The sequence below is a fragment of the Numenius arquata genome, chromosome 5, assembly GCF_964106895.1.
Source record: "Numenius arquata chromosome 5, bNumArq3.hap1.1, whole genome shotgun sequence".
Lineage (NCBI taxonomy): Eukaryota > Metazoa > Chordata > Aves > Charadriiformes > Scolopacidae > Numenius > Numenius arquata.
In genome coordinates, this window is record NC_133580.1 from 52899265 (window position 1) to 52907174 (window position 7910).

Consider the following 7910-nt stretch of genomic DNA (forward strand, 5'->3'; position numbering starts at 1 on the left):
GATAAGGACTTTGTTTTATTTCAACTGGAGTCACGCAGCAGAGGCTGTAAGCTGTTAAATGGACATCCTTCCAATGCCATTTTAAAACTAATTCTTAATTGCTTTGCTCTGCAAGATTTCCATGCCAAAAACCCTGCTGTCTTTTGCCTGAAATTATCCTCAAGTTTTGCTTTGAACTTGTAGTTTGGGAAACTTGGAGCAAAACTCAGCTGATGCCTCTACTTTATACCTTACTTTGGGTTGAAACCCTGCAAAACGCTTCTACTGTATGCTTATGTTTTATTTGAAACCACAGTCTCTCCTGTGTAAACTAGAGAGTGTATGTATACCAACCCCAAACCAGCTTTAACTGGCATGAAATTGGGGACCGAGAAGTGTCATAAATGTCAGAAAATGTAATCACTTTTCTTTCTGGAAGTTTCAGCCTCACTTTTAAACTCAAACACACGAAGGATAGATGTCCACTTTTCCTTTGCAAAGCATGTGGCCAAGCCTAGTCTCACTGAGATAACTAGCAGGATTGTGTAACACGGAATGCTACACTTGAAGGGGAAATGGAACATTTTTTATTTCCTAAGTTTCACATAAAGGTAATATAAATGAGAATGCAGATTGTGGAATGGTTCATATTTTACATATTCAGGCTCTGCTAATAGGTGGGAACAATATGAATTGTACTTGTGTACTGAACAAGGTCTAGTTACACAGCTTGCCTTTGATAACACTCCTCATTTTGTAAGCTATATGACATGTCAATTTACTGTTTTCATTTTGGAGACTGAGAATGTTGGATTGAAGCTTCAAGATCAAAACAAAGGTTAAAGCAAAAGAACTGTTGATTTCTTTTTTCCCAAGCGTAAATATTCTCGTGTATCGAAGGGTGACACCCTGTATTATCTGGCAATAGGGACTCCTGTTGTACATTCCTTTTACAAAGGGAGGATGGTTTGGTTGTTATAGTATTTGTCTTGAATGCGCACAGCATGGGTTTAATTCCTTATACTGCTACAGACTTTGTGTATGACCTTGGGAAAATCGTTCAGATCCAGATCCTCAACAGTACTTAGATGCCTTGTGTTTGCAGGGCTGACGGGATCTGACAAAGTCTGAATTTTGAATGTTTCTGTTTAATGAACTATTTGCAAACACCTTCATGCAGGCAAAGCACAAGCTATTAGGTCATCCACTATCTCTGGGCTTCAGCTACACCTTTGGATATTATTTGTTCACTGTTTGTTATGGATGCTGTCTAAGAAGTCAGGTAAATCATACAGTGTATCTGTTTTCTCATGTGATAACAGATTCCACAGTGAATATTGAATACTGCTTTTTACAAGTATCATTTTGAGATGAGAGTGTGAAAAAACGGCAATCAGCCATTACCCCAAGTATTTCTGTAGGTAGGAAAGCATTTTCAGATTAGAATTCTAACTCAAAATGACTGAAATAATGGTTACACAAGGTTACACAATGGTTACCCAGTTGGGTCACAGTCAAAAACATGTGAAGGAAGTTTTGCAGCGTTTCTCCTTGTTCTGCAGGAGGCAGCACAGAGTGACACAAGCTGATCAAAAGTGAGTGGCAGCAACCCCTCAGGAGCCAAAATCCTGTTTTTCCCTAGAACAGTGTAAATCTGTCACTGCCCCAAAGAGCCAAGGGCTTTCCTTCAGATCTGGAGCAGGAGCTTTACTGGCAGTGGTGTGGAAGATATTTGAACCAGCCTCGGTTATTGCGCATAGTTCGCATCAGAGCTAGTGGTGATCATTCTGAAGTTAAGAATTTTTGGGGTTTGGCCAAATTGCTGAAAGAGATGTAGCTTAACTTTGCATTCTCTTAGAACTGCATGCTTGCCCCCCTGCAACTATTTGAAATTATCAGACTGCTTAACATGCAAAGTAAGATTTGACATTACATTTATTCCTGTGTAGTGGATTCAAGGTCAGTATGAGCTATTGTCAATTGCCGCCTATTACTTAAATAATTCTACTCAAAGACCAATAAAATAGATTTCCTGCAAACAAGCTCTAGAAATAGTTTTTACAAAGTTCGGATCCTCCTAATTAACCAATTAAAAACCCATATTAGCTCATTTACACAATGCAATGGCAGATGGTAATTTAAAAAATTAAATTTAAAAAAAACCTGTCAATAAAAATATACTGAAGTTTCAGCTGAGAAAACTTAGGTGTTTTTTTTAATCTAGTTCTGATATGGTCTGTGTTTTGGTAACACAAGAAGAATCTTCTACCAGTAGGAAATGACAGTTTTCAAAGGTTTTTAAAATGTTCTGGTTCTAAGTTATAAACTTAGGAATGAGTCACCGAGAGCTGGTCTGTACATTTAACCCTCCATTACTGCAGCTGGAGCCACCTTCTGTAGTTTTTCACAGGCAGGATGTCTGTCACTCTCTCTTCAGTCTAGTCTACCCTATAAGAAGTGTGCTGTTCTATTCATATGTGCTTTTACCAGCTTATGGTGCACCCCAGGGGATATATAGTACTCTATCTACACTGGGGATTTTGGTACAAATAAAGGGAGATTTTTGTTATATTGCTGAAAATTTCTAGCGTAGATTATCTGACTCGCTTTTGGTGGAACCTTCTAATATTATTGTTAATGTTTCCTGTAGGTGTATAGTGCCATAGCTTCCTGGGTATATAAGGAAGTGAAGGTTGCACCATGGATGCCTGGCATACACGTGAGCTGGATTCTGGGTCTTCCCTGAAGCCAAAGGAGCGATGAGTAGGTGGGAAAGCATCTTTGTTGACTTCCTTCAGATCATCAGAGGAGTTGTTTGCTATATTCAAATCAATTAAGCTGAGCTGCTTATTCTTGAACTACATGACTTCACCAGTAAGAAACCTTATAATTTTCAGATAAAAGTTATGCTTCATCAGTTTATATGCATGTATTCTGAGCCAGGGTAATTTCAGAGCTCAAGCAGTTCTCTTCCCTCTCTGGTGTTACCCTAATGAAATTTGCATGATGCTGTTCTAATTGATTGCTCCTTCGTTTCTTCAGAGCAATGAAAATTAGAGAGTCTTCAGGTTTTAATTTTGTTTTGTTTTGGCTGGTAAATATTTAGACTGTGGCAGCTTCTAGAACATTAAATGGGGCTTGAGGTGTCACATGAGTATTGCAAATACAAACAAGGACTATGAGAAGCTGTCTCTGTCCTGATCATTTGTAAGTTACAAACAAAAGGGAGTGGTTGAAGGGAAAACCTAGCTCAACGTTGTTAGTTCTGGATATAAAGTATGGGCTTTTCTATTTATGGGAGAAGCAGGAAAAAAAGGGAAAATTTCAGCTGAAAAGGGAATAGTTCACACTTGCTGCCTGCCTCTGTTGTGGTCTGGGTTTAAAGGCACTACAGTAGAACTTCTGAATGAAAATTTGATGGAAAATAAGGTAGGGACAATCTTAATCTTTTTCCATGCATATCTTACCTGCACAGTACCAAGAATGAAGGAAAAGCATGATGTTTTCAGCAGAGAAGCTGATAATGGCTTAGACTGCTTGCTCAGGAAAACCAAGGGATGGTATTGCAATAGGACGTTTGATAGAGGGACCTAAGTAAAAGAAGTCATTAAAGTCAAAAAAGTTGCTGTTAGGCATAATGTGAGTGGAAGAGGTGACTATCATAAGACAGTAGGTCTTCCTAATGGCCAACATGAAGGGAAAAAGAGCATGGAACAGTCAAGTGAAGAGACAACAAGGCTTGGATGGGAGTTTTACGTGGATGGAAAGCCTGCAAACATGTGGGCTGAATCGACAGTCTGACATTGCTTGTGTGGCTGAAGGGGGGTGAAAGGGGGATTGAATTGGATTTGCTTCCATTTACTAATCTGCAAATGCAATGTTTGTGCTGAGTGTTGGTTGTGGTCAGTGCAGAGAAACTTTTTTACAAAAACTTTAAAGCTTATTTAGTTCCCATTACAAAATAAGAAAAACAATGAAGTGTAAGGAGCATTAATTATTGGCTGCAGGCATTTAAAGAAAGCTTTCAGAGATTTCATCTACTCAGCTGCGAAATAGTTTAAGATTATTATCCCCATCTCACAAGTGGGGGTCTGAACCTCAAGGTCACACAGTATGTCAGTAGCAGAGTCAAATAAAAAAATACCCACCAAGCTCTCACTCTAACTGCAAGCCAGTACTGCCGCACTCAATATTGCATATAGATAGTATACTGTAAACTCCTGTGAAAAGAATCTGTGGTTTTATTACTTCAGTAATCTCAAAATCTAATTCTGATTTTGCTGGCATGGTGTCAGTGCTACGAATCTATCTCATCCAAGTCGGTTTCTTTTCAATTTTTCAATCTGGCTTGTCTGGGGAGACGGGGTGACATTTCTCCTTGTTTTGTTCTTTTTTTATTTCTTTTACCTCTGCCATAACCCTCTAAAACAATACTTTAGAAAATGACAGAGAAGCAGTGTTTGTAAAATGTCATGATCACAAACAATCAGAGTGATTGCATGCTACATTTATCGTACATCAATGTCCCCTGCCATCAATTGCTTCTTGAAACTACAGAAGTCTACGAAGTGAAGCGGGACTTGCTCTCACAGTAAGATGTCCTAACAACTTTTTGCAGTCCCTTGTTTTAGCAGTAGAGCTGAGCTAATGATTTAAATCCTGCATTACTGAATCTGACTTTTTAATTGAGTGAGTTGTTAGTAGTTGTTTGCAAATATTTGCCAAACATGTTTGCTGAGCTTTATCCCCTCCTTTAACTGTTCATTATTGAGGCTGTCTGAGCCATGTGGTGTGATTTTCTTTCTGATTCGAGACAGAGAGGACTAGTTTGGTGGGGTCTTTCTTTAAATAAAAGAATAATGAATTGCTAAATTTGAAAACAAATTTTCGGCTAATTTGCTGTTAGTTTCACAAATTAGCTGCATCAGTCAGAATTTGTGGGAATAACAAACAGCAAATTTCTCAAATCAAAGTAAATCACACTGCTGACTTTCACTCACAAAAATACAAACAAATCCATCAAAATATGCCATCTGTTCAAGCATTTTAGCGTAGCTCGTGTCTATGATCCATGACTTTTGTTTGTTCCTCAAAACACTCATGAGTCAGGCCAGTTGTAAGTTTTTTCTTAGCTTTCTGTTGTGTTTTTAAGGCAAAGAAACAAGTAATGAAGAAAATGGTATCTTAAGTATGTGGTGATGCTTCTCCTGGTGACATAATATACTTGTAATCTTTATATTGCCCCACAAGCTTCTGTGATTTCAGAAGCAATTGAAAGGGTTGATCGTGATCTACACAGCTCACTGCAATTTGACCCCCAATTTCTTGGATATGAGTTTAACTCTTTGTAGGCAATCTAAAACCAGTGGGGACATCTCTGCTAGAATTGTTGGGCTGATCTTTGGTATTGGAAAGTTTCCAGTGATGGCTTCTTTCTGTGATAACATGCTTCTGCCTTCTGGCCTGGTAACACGTGCAGGGGTACACTTAATGCTAGGTGCCCAAATTAAACCAGGGGAACCTGTGGCTAGGGAAAGATAGACGAAGCTTGATTTCTCAGAGGGCTCACCAATGGGTCCCTGCAGAGTCGAAGGCACAGCTGAACAGAGAGTTCAACATCACTGGGAGCCAAGATATCATCAAAGTTTGTTTCACATAGGAACCGTCTGCCATTTCATCCATGTAGAGACCTCCACCATAGACCACAGCCTCAGCCAGTTGCCATCCAGGCATTGCAACATCACGTGGTGCTGGGAAGTGTAAGCACTTGTCAGCTGTGGTGGTGAATTTGTTCAAATCCTGCTCTTTATCAGACCAGAGTGGTTAGGTTGATTTCAGTGCAGGTGCTTGTGAGAAAGATCTGGCCTGGAAAATGGAGATGTTTGCATAAAAGTCCAGAGCTCTGTCTCACACTTGTGTTACAAAAATCTCGGTAGCTGCATTTCTATAATTATTTTTCTGGAAGACTAGCACAGTAGTTACTTAAACTTGAATTTTGCAACTGTCCTGTGATATATACCTTGAAAAAAGCCTTATCTTTGTATTCATATTTGTGTCCTTAATTGCAATCAATATGGTGAGAAACAATTTGATTCCTGCATATACTGCATTATCTACTACAAGAATAAACTATAGTGCAGATTATGCAAATACTGTTATATAACGACAGCAGTTACTGCAGTGTCTTCCATGGTATATATCAGTGTACTGTAGCAATTAAACAGTATAGTGAAGCCATAGCAATTACCATTCTAAATTATAATAAGCAATTCAATATACACTATAGAATAAATCATTTCCTTATAGCAACCACTGTATATGTGCTTCGGTTTTTATTCTAAAGCCCTTATTACTTGTCATCTGAACACTGTGCCAGATGATTTGTACCGCATGCTTGTAGTTTCAATGCATATTTATTATATGACTTTTGCAAAAAATGCCCATAATGATTATAACTGTGTTAACTTATTATCAGTTTGCAGTGATATCTTAAAAAAAATAAATTAATAGTGTTATGGGAAGGAAGGGTAGCCTTTGAATTTTTTTTCAGAAGCCCACACACAACTAGACATAACCTTCATATAATCTGAAGCTTAATAAAGCTACCTCCCCATAATTTTAGGGGATTTAATTCAGAATTAAACACATGAACTACTAAGCTAAATTCTATTCATTTTTAGAATCAGCTTTCTTTCTAGGTAGTAAACAGATTCCCACTAAAACTTGTGCATGATTTTAATTACAGATAAGTTCCTCTTTAAAGGCCACAGCATTCATGCTCAGGTTGCTAAGCTGAATTCAATACATCTATATGTTAAAGGTAGCAAGCTAATGTGTAAACAGGGAAAATATTGGAACCAATTGCTGTTAATTTGGTTTTGATCAATTCACATTGACTGCACTTTACATGCAAATGAGAAGTGTGTTGGAGTATCCCAGCTGAAAATAGCTGAGATACTGAACTCTTTTTAAAAAATCAAAAAATAGAATAAATGAAACTGGAGAAACAGAAAGTGGAAAGGTCTGTGTTCAGTGTTGGTAAAGAGAAGCAAAGAATTACTGAATACATATATGTTAGCATAGCTCAGTGTAGTACAGATTTATGGAACTGTTGTGTAGAAAGTCAAGATGACAAATTCTGGATCCTATTTAGAGTATTATCAATTTTTATGCTCTTAAGGCTACTAAAAATTGATTGTTAATTTTAAAATAACTTGGAAAACTTTGCATGAGCCAGGCAAATGCAGAAAAGCAAGTATGGTATAAGACAGACGAAAAAGAAAAAAGAATAAGTGTGGAAGTTGCCATTTAGTAACATCAAATCTCAACAGAAAAAATTGTTTTCTGGCTGGAAATCAGGCCAAAAGTATGTGCTCTTCTATATCTTTATTCATGTCCATAGTCCCACTGAGGTGGACAAAACATTTTGCATTCATGGCACTGCAGAAGAGTAGGGTGAATGGACTGCAACAATCACGAAGTAGTTGTAGGTCAGTGAGGCATTTGATCCAGTCTCATGTAATAGGACCCACAAAGATCATTCCACCCGACTTAAAATGAATGATGTGGATAGAGAAATATCTGTTGGAGCATAAAGGAAAGTGACAGTGAATGCGTGTAATGCTGCTGGCAGTAGCGTAGTTGAGTACTGTGACGCTCGGGGTATGATATAGGTACTTCCTAAGGAAGCCCTTAAGCTTATGTTTACCTCTAAGGGAGCTGTTTACATCCTATCGACTTCAACAGCACTTAAACACACATTAAGACGTTTCTTGAGCATGAGTGCTTTCTTCAGTACTAATATCACCTTTAATTACCCAGGAGGATGAGTAACCTAAGTTGTGAGGAGTTGAGAAAACCAGGAAGAACATGGGTATACTTACATTAGAGACATTAGAAACATGATAGGAAATTACCAATTGAGATGCAGT